Here is a 13781-nt window from a genome sequence, read left to right on the forward strand (position 1 = left end):
AAAATAAAAAAAAAAACCAATACAGCACATAGAGAGAAAAAAAACAATCCCTCCCGATTACTACAAGTTCATCCAAGTCTGGATTCTGGGGGATCACCCCAAATGGGCGATTTATAGCTCAAACTACACAATGCCCTTGTGTGTGTTGGAATTAGCTAACTAGGCACTTCTTTACAACAGTACCAAGCTCATCATTTTATTTTTAAAGCCCTATCGTTTACAAAAATGAGGAACGAGTGGAAATTCTTTTTCCGATGGGTATTCAAGGCGCCAAATCTGAACTAGTCTGGATTCCATTCGATACGAGAGGGTAACTAACTGAGTCGGATGGAGGAATTCTCATGGTGCGAAAGTACACTTCATCCACACTATGATGGAGGAGGGGCGATCAGCCACACCCGTCAGCTTATTGGGCATCTTTCCGGGAAGTCACATGCAACAGCGCCCAAAGTTTATGCCGATGAATTATAGATTAAAGGGGCGGCTGGGAAAAGCAGATTCGGTCCAACACACAAACACGGAACTCGATCGACGCACGGTCCGACTGCGCGCGCCTCATCCACCGATGACTGAGGAGATGCGTCCTGACGAGCCCTGCTGAAGAGCCCCAGCGATCTCCGTTTGACAGCGTTCACTCACAAACAGCACGGCGAAGACAGAAGACCCGCACGATGCTTAGATTCTGTAGAGATGGGACAGCGGTGGCTCTCATCCTGCTCAATGCACTGGTGCTCATAGCTGCAGCAGACGAGGAGGTCATCTTTACTGATCATTTTCTGGTCCAGCTGCACGAGGGGACGAATGAAGACGCTCATCAACTTGCCCGGGAGCATGGCTTTGGGAGCGCAAGGAAGGTAAGTAGCAGTATGCACAGCAGAACGCCTTCAAAACTGCCACTTTGATGCGCTCATGTTCGTTTTATACTTTTATAATAATGCAATCACATATATATCAATCATATCAATCTAAGTACGAGGTGTTCTTGTGTACAACACAAAACAATGCAAATGGAATGAAGTGTACATTCTTCAACAAACAAGATAAGACGTTGAGATTTGGTGAATAAAACTGTCTTATGGTACAGTATGTCAAGTTACCAAGTCAAATGAATAGTTTTTTAATGGTCATATAAATCATTAGGCTTTCCTACGGAAAATAAGGAAAGTGTACAGGAGTCCTACTGGAACTGCAATCCTACAGGGAGTAATAAGAACAATTAAAAAAAATAGCTTTTATTAAATAATACATGTGAAACAGGAATGACAGTTTATCCAGTGGGATTTTTGCCCATATTTGATGTCATGATTGGTTCCAAATTATGATTCCAATAAAAATCTTGGACACATCGCTGTAAAATCATTAGACTAGTGTGGAACTAGGAGGTTGGAAATCTACTACTATCTAAGATATTCAGGTAATTATGAAAACAGCATCATTAGTATGTGGATTTTTAAAAGTCAACACAAATGAATTAAATTTAACAAATTTACAAAACACAATTTTAACTTTTTTTTTTTTTTTTTTTTTTTTTTTTTTCATTAATGGCAAAAAAAAAAAAAAAAAAAAAAAGCATGGCTTATGCTAATATTATTCAGTTGCGTAAGTGTTATGAGCAGTACGAAAATGACTGAGAACGATTCTAGTGTAAATAGTAAACATATCTTTCATCTGACCTCGCAGTGTTTCTTTATCCCATCTCCACGAAGGGCCGTTTATCACTGAACAGAGGACTTGATTAGCCTGACAAATCAGCCTTGTCAAATGTCAAAGCATGGCTGCTGCAGCTCTCACTGAAGTGGAACAGAGCTTCATGTGTGGCCATGCTAAGGAATAACACCTGACTGATTATCATATGTATAGCTTGTTATTTTGACTTTGTTTTTTTTTTTTATTGAAGAGATTTTGTCTGAGAGTCTTCAATTTTTTTAGTTACATCACTTGATCTCATTCAGGGATTTCCCTTTTTTCTTTAACATGGTAAGTCTCATAGAACAGGATTCTAATTTACAATGTCAGCCTGGTGAAATTACTCGGTCCTCCTGAAGTAAGGGAATGTTTAGGAACAAATAAAATGAATTACACCAAAAGGTAAATTAAAAGAGTTAATATTTCATATAAACTACAAAATTATAGTTTAAACTACAGCAAGACAGCTGAGATAAGATTAAAAATACAATACAGCTGCCAAAATATTGCAGGGTCAGAAAGCTCTCGGATTTCATAAAAAAATATCTTCATTTGTGTTACAAAGATGAACGAAGGTCTTACAGATTTGGAATGACATGAGGGTGAGTAATTAATGGTGAACTAGCCCTTTAACATTATCAGTCATATTTGCATCTAATGGGTTTCCATAATCATATTCCACACTTCTTAAGAGTCCAAACTCTCTGCTGCTCTTCTAATCAAGGTGCGTTTTATTGCAGCTTCCTTTTGGAGAGGGACTTTTTCATTTCTACCCATGGGAAATCCCTAAAACCAGGAGGAAACGCAGCCTTCAGCAACACCGACGCCTGGCGAAGGATCACCGGGTAAGACCAGAAACTCACCGTGTGTTTGTTCCCATAGAAACTAGCACCAGGCACTGGAAAACAATAGCCAATCTGATGCCAGAGCCATTGTTTGTAGAAGTTGAAGGCTAACATGCCAATCACCGAATGACTCTGTTTTGATTCGTACCTTGGTTTGATGCTTGAGTGGTATTTTATTAGGTATTATGACATCATGAAGTTTGATTGAGGTTACATTATGAAAATTCTTAGTTGCTGATGGTGCTCTAGTTGCGCTAAAATATAGAATATAGTAACAGAGATGTGTTTGTCTTTATGTTATGATGTGAATGGTTGAACAAAAAGTGTGTAGACTCCGTCCAATAAGTGCTGGTTATTTCACAGACACAAAAAGTGAAATATACACCTGTGCTCCTGGATGTCACCCACTACCATTTAAACACAGTTTTGGTTTCCAATCTGTCTGGAGCTACTACTTGACTGTAGAACTACTTGTTCATAAAAATAAATGAACCATGTTTTTTTGAGACAGAACATGGGAAGATTTCCTATAATCTACCTCCATAAATTCTGTGAGTGGCTACAGCACTGATTTGCACTCACATGAGAGGATCTGTTCACTTTCGGCACTTTTAATAACGAAACAGCTATTAATGTTCAATTGTGGTTTTCAATCGGCCTTGAAGAGTTGAATTATTTATTAGTCCGTTCATCAGGGCTGAGTGTGTTAACTCATCCATTCACATTAAATGAGGGAAAAAAAAGGCATTATAAGAAATTTGTGGATGAAATCAAGCACCACCTCCAACCACCTGACTAATGCCCACTCTTCAATATCCCCTCATTTCCTGATGGATAAAATCAAGTCCGACCCTGCATTTTTTCCTGATTGATTATAATCTCCCAAAATACATCACATGATGAAAAGAAAGAAAATTGTCTCCACTAACTAATGCCCCTGAAATTATACATTGGTAAATATCATGTTGTTAAGTATGTTGTACAGATGATGTCTGATAACTTCCCCAATCTGAGTTTGGATTCAATTAAAGACTGTTCCAACAACCAGGGTAATAAATTCAGAAGTGACAGACCTATCACATTCAATCCATTCATCATCTTGACAAATGACACCCGAGTCTCATTAACACACTGTGATGTGCTTTAGCTCAGCGGTTCTCACTGATGGGCCGAAACCTTAAAATGGACATCAGGTCATGGACAGCTGGGAAAAACTATTGCAAATGCAAATAATAGAAAAAAGTATAACTAACTGTGTGACCAATCAAACAAACAAACAAAAAAACAACAACAAAAAAATTGACTCAAACACTCAGACAGACATGGCCTCATCTGTACTCAGACGTGAACAAAACTACAGAATGTAAAGGAAAATATGACCCAAACTTTTTTTCAGTACATATTCAAATACAATAGGAATAAACACCTTTGCTGGTTTGTGCATGTACAAGAAATGTTCGAAGTGAAAGAGGACACGTGGTTGCATCGCTCTTGGTAGATTGTAGAGCCTATGCAGTGAACTGTTGAAATAATCTAATGGTCCAGTGTTGGGACTTTAAGACATGCTTGGTTTAAACTGGAACACTGCGGCGGAGTGCCACCTAATGCCCAATGGAAACCCAAAATCCGGAGAATAGAAGCAGTGGGCGCGGAGAACCCGTCCAGTGATGATTTACCCCAACAGTGGCGAGTGCGTTTACAGGGGCTCCCATTCATATTCGAACGAAAACGATGCCTTTCCGGTTGACCGCTAGAGACCCTTCCAGAAGCAGTGCTTTATCACGATGAAGGGTAGGTTCCTCAGCACCACAACGATCAATTTCCTCAAGTGTTGGCCCAGAGTGCGGGGGTCATGTGACTGTGCGTTCTTCTTGGGTTCAGTGCTCGTGCTCATTTCCGACACGATCCTCTCATGGCCTGTTTACAACTGAGGCCGCTCGCTAATGTGTGCTTTTGCGCGTCAGTTTTGACAGTCCGACTCCCCTTTCCTGTCCGGTTGAGATTGTATCGTAACAGTCGATTCTTTTCATTATGTTTTCTGAATGTCCTACCCAGAATTCCACAATACATGTCCGTAACGATGCAGTTGTCAATACGTCCGGATTTCTAGTTATGTATTAGTCAAGTCAAGTCTCCTATGACACTGTTATGGAAGGATCATACCGATAACATGCACTACCGGGATCGGTAGCGAAACAATAAGAAACCAGGACTGTATTTTTAAGTGTCATAACATTTTACGTCGATCGTTCTCTTAGAAGTAATCCAGTAGAATTGGTTATAGGAAGAGCGTGTTAAAAAGAGCCTGGCCTGCACAAGCTTTAGCCCCTTCCCCCTGGCCACAGGTCCTAAAGTAAATGGGGGCTTGTGAGACATTAAAAATTCACCAAACTGGACAAATAAGCCCCTGTCCCATTAAACAAAAATCTAGTAAGGAGTTCAATGAATAAAGTAAAAATGAAACCCCTGGTGGATTTGCGGGATTACATTTAGAGTCCTCTGTTAATGATGTCAAGATGCATCAACTTTTCCGTTTACGTGGTTTTCACAGTGTTGCTCATTTTGACCCAAGCACACCCATGTTTTTGGTGAGGTTATGAATGCAGTGGGCCAATCAGATAAGCGTCCCAGTGGTCGATCACTGAAATTTCAGTTACACGCATTGCTGACTGAATTTCTGCATGTGAATTCTCTGTCGATCCGAACCAACAAGGCCAATGATTAATCATAGTCGATGTAAACACGTAGTAAGAGATTAATTTTACACTGTAAGACGAGCTTCAGTGATTGATAACGGAAGAGTTTTTGAGCTTGGCTAAAGGGGGCCAGAACACATGTTTCTGCCAATCTTCTATTACTCTTATGTAACCGATGAGAGTAGTACGCCATCCTTCATTTAAAAAAAAAAAAAAAAACAAATAAAATCTCTGAAGAGTCTTTCGTTTTTATCAGAATTTATTCACGACAGATACAAGCTGTACCGCCCTTGGCTCATGGGATGAGGGCGTGAACTATATGGTGCGGGTAGCTAAAACCTATAGAGTCAACGAGCACTGTCACTTGTGATGATCGGGCCACTCTCCGCATCTGTTTGCTGTTTAGTGCTTGTGATTTTCCTGGAGAAAGTTTGCCCAACCAAGAAGTTCATGCCCTTTATGATCTGCGATCATAGCATGCTATACTTGAAAAAAAACAAAACGTTCCTTAAGGGTAGGTCAGGAGTAATTTTGAGCCACAGTCATACAGTCATACTAGTGTTTTGTGTTTTGAACCTTTGGCCAATGTTTGGCATGAGAAGCCAACTTTTTTTAAACAGTGTGGGGTGTAAAATAACTCAGAATGCATGAAATAGCATAGACATCCCCTTTAAACCTCTCGCTAGAACGAGAGTTCAGTATGGTTCTTTTGATTTAAATTGTCAATACAAATTCCTTTGTTCTCGCTGTGTGTATAAGACGAGCATATTCACTGTTTTGAATAAACCGTGGAAATGAGGGAAAGAAAGCATTTATTCAGTAATCTTACACTGTTTTTTATTCACGTGTTAATACATGAAGTTTAGTTTCATACTATACATAATTGGTGACCATGCAGTCTCTATACTCGGTACTTATGTTACGCTGTTTCCGTGCCCATGAAGTGAAAGTCTGCGCACATTGCCAAGTAATGGTAAACTCGAAACCATAATCCGGAATAATTGGTGCTGCATTTTTATTTAACCCATCCAAGTGCACACACAAAGCAGTGTGAACAGTGGAAGAACACAGCATTTTTCCATGAACACAATAAACTGTACCCAGAGCAAGTGGGCAGCCTCTATCCAGCGCCCAGGGAGCGAGCAAAATGGTGTGTGGCAGTGCCTTGAATCCATTGCACTTCAGCAATGGGTTATTGAGGGTGGGAACGAGAGAGCTGTTGTATTCACTACCTCACACCGACAACTCCCGGCCAGCACCGAGACTCGAACCGTGGCGAATTTCCGGAGTTACAAGTCAAATCTCTAAATACCATTAGCCCCACAGCTGCCCCCGTGGAATGAATAATAATCATAAAAAAGGGAAAAAAGTGTAGGTCTTTTTTTTGCTCAATCTGTTAAAACATGCTAGTAGCTTTGCTAATCATGCTAGCAACATGCTAGTCCATTCTAACAACATGCTAGTAAACCTTGCACATCATGTTAGCACACATGTTAGTAAATTGCTACTCATCTTAACCACACATGCTAAATAACAGCATATAAACATGCTAGTAAAAACATACTACAACAACCTGTCATTGCCTTGCCAATACATCGGGTAACAACATGCTAATACTTAGCTAAGCATTCTCGCAACATGCTAGTAATTCTGGCAATCAGGCTAGTGGGCAATCATGTTAGTAACTTGTTTATCATGATGAGTGTGACATGCTAATTATGCTCGAAAAAACAGGCTGATGACTTGCTAGTAGCGTGCTTATACTCCTAGCGAACATGCTAGGCGCGAACGGCATAATCATTTTCGAAACACAGTGCTAAGTAATGTGCCTTATCAATACTAAAAACATGCTAGCATACATAGAAGAAATTAAGAAAATTATCATATGTTGCCTAAACTTTGGCAATGCTCGTATTTTCTTTATGGAATGCAAAATCTGGTACTTGTTTTTCTATCATTGTATTTCCTCTCCGTTAACTTATTTAACGTTGCGTTGGGTGAAATTGAAACGTGTGTGAAAATAAAAACTGAAGCTCGTTCAAAGAAAAAGGAAATTTACATATGGGGTGTACCTGCCACATATGAAGCGGTTAAGGCTGCCATTTTGAGAACGCCAGCATAATCTGAGTCCGCAGATGTGTGGTGAGAATGTGGGGCATATAGAGGGCTGCTTGTGTATGTTTTTCTTTCTTTGCCTGTACGGGTCTTCTCTTTTACACCGTACTCCGCGTTCTCCATCCACTTTCATACCGGCTATACTCCCTCTCTCCCCTTTCTTCCCCGTGCTTGACAGCTGTTCCTCCCTTGACTGAAGCATTCCACATAGCTTTACGTGCCCGCCTCTTCTCCCCCTTATTTATTTTCTATTTTTCTCAGTCGGCATTACCTCGCCCCCCTTCCTTCATTCTCTCTCTTGCCTCTGTAACTTTCTCTCTCTCCCCCTCCCATGTTTGGGGCCATCCTGCTGTAGGACTCTTCTCTCGACTAGTGCTGTCCTACTCTAATTAACAAAGAAACGATAAGTACATCAATGTTTACATAATCTTCCCTGTCCCACTCCCTTGTTTTTTTGGGATCTAAACCGCTGTTCATTCGGTAAAATTTTTTCACCCCCCAAACCCTTTGCGCGATCTCTCCCTCCCTGATTGGCAAAAATTGGTGTTGTAAATGAATTGAACAAAGGGTAATGTGTGTCGTCCGTCTCCGGCTGTCTTCCTTCCTGGGATGACAGGGTGCTAGTCGATTAAGTTATTTAAGTGGTGAAATTGTCTGCCAAACATGAGGGAAGTCTTAACGATAGAACCCATGTAACCAACCCATATAAAATCCCATGAAGCAACAATTGAATCCACGAGAGAACAGCCACCTTGCTATGCCTGGCACGTTCACCTCCTTTCAGCTCACATTGTCGTACAACGCAAGTTAGCATGTCCCTTCGACATCCCACGTGCCTTGGGTAGAGGCTGCGATTTACACCTCTTTGCGAAAAAGAACGCACGACTTGCCTCTCTAAATTGGCACTATAAAGTAGACATGTGCACAATTGACTAATAATCTCCATATAAGTATTATGACGGTCATTTTTTAACTCACGGTTATATCATGATTATATATTATTTCCTCGAGATTCTGAGGAGGAAGGAAAAGTGGTTATGCCAGAGCGATTTATATTAAAATGGTTTACTTGAAAATATACAACCCAACAGCTACAAAGAGTTAACACTACCCGCAATGAATTCTTTTTCTCTTTTTCCAGATTGTGTTCTACCCTGGCCCCTCGCCCCTCTTATAAGATCCTCTGTGCAATAAACCGCCTTGGGCGACTCCCAGTCTCCCTCTTGAAATCCATGAACGTAAAATACACTGAGGAGTAACAAGGGCATACTTGACCCATACTACGCTACTACCATGCAAAACTCTCCACCATTACCCAATCTGCGTTCATCGTTCTCAAACTAACGTGCTTCTAACTCGAGCTCTCACTATTTTCTATCCACTGTCTTATTTTCACCGTTTATTTCCTGGCGGGGCGGCAATCCAAATGTGCTACACCATTCGCCAGAAAATTACACATGTGGGTTTAGCATGAAATTCTAGAGTTACTAAGCCATGTTGTTAAGCCTGAACTAGCAAGTCTAACTAGCAATGTTGCTTAACATGTTGTTTAAGCCTGTGATTAGCATGTCACTAGCATAATTACACACGTCCAAATTCTGAGGAAAAAAAAGTCTGACGCCTGTATTGGCTTTGCAATTGCAGGGAAAAGAGTCATAATTATTTCAAGTGAATATCAACACAATTCTGAGGAAAAAAAACGTCACGGAACTGTAAGTATCTGTAAAACTCACAAATTGCGAGGGGCAAAGGATAGGAGGGGACTGGAGAAAACCTTTTTGAATTTCAGGTGGCCCGTTTTGGAAGGAGTAAGGGGGGAAAAGGGAAGAGGGATTGGGGAGGAGCGACAAACCCAGATATGGGTCCTGTCTTGTCAACAAAATCTTTTTTAATGCGGAATGAACCACCATTTGTATTTAATATGAAGTAAATTATGATTCATTTTACATTATCAAAGAGAACATGTACTGACATTCAGTCTAGTGCAAGTTTAAACAGGGGAGGGTCTAATGCTATTTCATGCATCATCAAGTTATTTAACTACACCGTTAAAAGAGTTGGAATTCTCATGACTAAACACCGCCCAAAGTAAAAAAAAAAAAAAAAAAAAAAAAAAAAAAAAAAAAAAAAAAAAAAAAAAAAAAAAAAAAAAAAAAAAAAAAAAAATTAGTTGAAAAAAAAAAAAAAAAAAAAAAAAAAATTAGTTGTAGAACAACTTTTTTCAAAGTATGGGCCCTGTATGACATCATAAAGGGCGGGTAATATACTATTCCTTGTAATAACTTAATCCAGAAATCCGATAGTAAATGAGATTGTAGACATTCATGTTGACCTTAGGGAGACATTCGCAGCCTAATTGAAAGAAACGGACGTGTTACATAAACATCTAAACCAGACACAGAGCAGGGAGGAGAGACCAGAGACTGTCCAAATGTAAGAACAAAGCAAACATTAGCAGAGTCACAAAGTCGTAAACAGCCAGAGAGGGATGAGTGTGTGTGTATGTGAATGAGCAGAGCACAAAAAACAAGCAAACAGATCCAATACACCGCGCTCTGTGACAACACTGAGCTGTGTCTAAATGATTGTGGTGATGGAGCAACCTTCTGTAATCAAACGTTCGTAGATCGGGAATAAGAAAGGAGGAGCGGAAACCAGTGCTTAGATGGAGGACACGGGAAAACGACTGGGAAGGGAAACCAAAAAACAAGTCCAGGATTAATCTTGAACAGGGAAGGGTCGGGTAGGGAGGAAAGGGTAGATGGTTACGCCAAGTGTGCTGGATGGGGAAAAGACAAGAGCCACACGGAATAGAGCAATGGTCGGAAGAAAGCAGCAAGACCAGATGTACCTCATGGAGGATGATGGCAACCCTAAGAGATGGAGCCCACCAGACGTAGCTGGAGAGCCAATGAAGAGGAGAGACATTGACTGTCTGCTGGCAGGCTGTGACGAGCCACAGTGATGACCCCTGAGCCAGAAGCAGCGGATCTGGGTGTCAGTGGTTGAACTGGGAGCGACTGACGGGTGGGCCAGCCGAAGCCGAAGGGGTGGAAGGGCCAGCCAAGGCAGTCGCGAATGTCGACCTTTGTGGAGACGAATGACGCAGGAAGCCCCAGTGAGAGCCGCTAATGGCCTGATGTTCTCTGATTACATTGAGGCTGGAAGAAGTTGCAGGCGTAGGAGTCGAGGACAAATGGGTCGAGGTGGAATGGAGCACTCAGAGGCTCGAGGTGTAGGCAGAGCTCAGCAGAACAGAGGTGTAATCACATGACTCTTGAGGAGGATGGGCATGATGGGGAGACAGGAGATGATTGGGTAGCAGGAGTGGCTGAGGGCTGAAGGGGAGAATGAAGAACAATGCCAAAACCACTGAAAAAACAAAGCGCTGCAGATTCGAGAGGTGGTGGAGTTTGGAGGGAGGCTAGACAGAGTTTGCATGACCCAAGACGATTCACATTCTGGTCAAACCAAGGAAACGGTGATTCCTCTCTCCACAATCATCAAAACAATCCAATAAATCCAACCAGTACTCATACTAGTGTTAGGGGCTCGCTCGCTTCTCTGATGTTGGCTCCAGCATCGTAAATGAGGTGCCCTTACCGTTTGCGGCGGGTCGGAAGGGATATAGTCGCTCCTTGCAGCAGGGCGGGCGGTGCTGGTTGGCTTGGCACTGGGTTGGGAGTGGGGCTGGCATTGTCATCTGCTGGTGAACATATTAGGTGAACAGCAGGGATGTCCAAGATGAAAACAAAAGTTAAAAAAAGTCACAAAAGAAAAAAAAAAAAAAGTCTTCAATGCTAACCACTTTTTTTTTAGGTGGGGTATTATGTCAAAGCTCTGGTTGAACAAAGCATCTGCATGACGAGGAAGAAGATACTGTAGGTAATCCAAACAGTCTTTAATAGTCCACAGGTAAATTAATTAAAGATACAGGATGACAACCAAAGCACAAGCTTTAACAATACCCAACAATGAAGAGTGCCAGACATGAAACTTAAATACACTGAGAAAACAAGGGTAATTAATAATACACACCTGAACTAAATGACAACCAATCTGAAAACCATGACAACAAACTTGGTGCAAACTGAAAACAAAGTCCAAAACACTGTGAGAGTGTGACAGTTGTCCAGATTACTGTACTGTGTTTGTAGTCTGAATTATTACTTTAAATAATCTATATTAAGCTATGACATACATTCATCATAACCTTAAGTCATAATTTTCAGTAATGTATTGATAAATAACCTTCTATCGCTCATAATTGTATAAACCACATGGTTCTGTATTTGTGAGGGGTCTTTCCAATTTGTTTGATATTTACAATTCAAAAATGGGCCCAGTTTTCTATTTTTCCCAGTATGGCTTTATGTATCTTAGCATGACCCTTACTTGCAGAGACATCAACTACAGGAGACAAGCTGATTGAATGACTGAATCTGAGAGACTCTGAATGAGTGTTTCATCTGTTGATTTTACTCTCACACTGGGATCAATGGGGTCAAACCGTTCTGAGCTCTCCTGCGTCTCCAGCTGCTGTCATTTATTTGCACGACTAAGAGTTATTTATAATCTCACAGAGAGCTTTGTGTATTCGTTGTTAGTGTTTTTGTTTTTGGTAATGATATTTTAATGGATGTAAAGGTCCAAAAGTAATTACAATAATTGCCACATATTGTGCTCAATGAACAGATTTTATTCCAACATGAGTTGCAAAATTTATAAATGTAGCTACATAATCTGTGTCCTTATTTAATTTATTTTTTTTGCTATAAACATTATCTTCTTACACATTAGTTATGATGTATAGAAGTAAATTAAAACATGTTTCATCCTTTTGCTAGAAGCATGGCCGTGCTATGAAGTCATCAAAGCCCAGACCTCAGGAATTTTTCTGTTCAAAAAAAAAAATTGTTCTCTGAAAGACTAATAATTTGCTGTAAAAAAAAAAAAAAAGTGTTGCGAGATCCAGATCCAGCTATTATAAGCGTTGTTGGACTTGTCTTTTTCCACTTAATTTGACGGTTTAGAAAGGTAATAAAGTGGGAAGTTCAGTTTTAGGGGTTAGCGATATCTTTATCTTATCTCATTTGCAAAAGATTTGAACTAATTTCATTTTATTTTTTGTTTATTTTTCGGTTTGTATTTGTTTTCATAACAATATCTTGCAACACTGCATTGATGGCACTTAAACTGAGAGTAAAATCAAAAAACCCACGGACAGGTTATTGCTGACAGGATACCACATTCAGTAAGGCAAATGCAAAAATCATCATGTTATTATCTGTCAGAAATATTATCAATGCTATCAAGAACAGTAGCATTTAACACTAGTACACAGATCTGTAGGTTACAGAATGAAATGAAATGAAATGAAATATGCAAACACTAGCTATCAGCTATCAGTGTTTTGAGCATTAAAATGTTCTTAAATCTGTTTGTCTTTACACTTGGCGATGCAACCAAGATCAAAAATCTAAATTAACAATCAAAATGGCTGTGAAAATGAAGATGCTCAATTGATGCCAGTATTTTGGTTGTCTGGAGGGCCGGTTAGTGCCACCATCAAAGCTCTCTTTGAATGCTAGTGCAGACTTTGATCTGTTATCTGTGGCTGCGAGTGCACATGCTAATGTGCAAGTGTCATTGGGGTTTTCTTTGTCTGTGTGCAATGGCTGACGTCATGTTTTACAGTGGTGGGCTTCAGTGGCTTCTGCTGCTGCTGAGGTGAAAGGTCACGCTGTGAAGCTGCTTTTAAAGGACAGCCATCCAGCCATGAGTAATCCTGCACTCTGAGCCTCTACAGGCTGTGAATATTGTGCTGTGCTCGGCTGATAAGACTTCATGGCTGATCACCAGCAGATGTTGTGTTTTGGATGCTGGGTGTTTCCCAATAGGTTTTTTACTAGCTTGGGGGACTATAGATTCTACTTAATGAATTTGCTCAATACAAGGCAAGAACAAAAACATTGTTTTTGGGGAGCAGTTAGGGGTTCGGTGCCTTACTCAAGGGCACCTCAGTCGTGGTATTGCCGGCCCGAAACTTGAACCCACAACCTTAGGGTTAGGAGTCAAGCTCTCTAACCACTAGGCCACAACTTCCCCAATTAAGTGTTTATTTTATTGCACTTCTATTTGTATCTGTAGATTTCATTTACAATACACATCTTCAAAGGCTGTGAGGTTTTTCCCCCTCCATTTCAGCAGCACATACATTCATATACTATATTCTGAGGGGTTTGTTCACATAGCATTTGTCTGGTTATATATAACATTTTATTTATTCCAAAAAAACATGCATTTTTTTTTTTGACAGTATTTTTCCGATTTGTTGAGTGATAAAACAAAGAGAAAACCAAAATCCTCTGTATAAAACCTTTAATATGTCAGCAAAACCAAATAAGAATTTTGAACCTGGCTTCATCAAATGTTCAGA

The 13781-nt window shown here is 40.3% G+C and overlaps 1 pseudogene; it reads left to right on the forward strand.

Moving 5' to 3' along the window:
* The first annotated feature begins 499 nt into the window (after positions 1-499).
* The window catches only part of LOC109050932, a 56964-nt pseudogene continuing 43682 nt past the window's right edge, over positions 500-13781 (forward strand).

This window comes from Cyprinus carpio, chromosome A13 (assembly GCF_018340385.1).
Source record: "Cyprinus carpio isolate SPL01 chromosome A13, ASM1834038v1, whole genome shotgun sequence".
Classification (NCBI taxonomy): domain Eukaryota; kingdom Metazoa; phylum Chordata; class Actinopteri; order Cypriniformes; family Cyprinidae; genus Cyprinus; species Cyprinus carpio.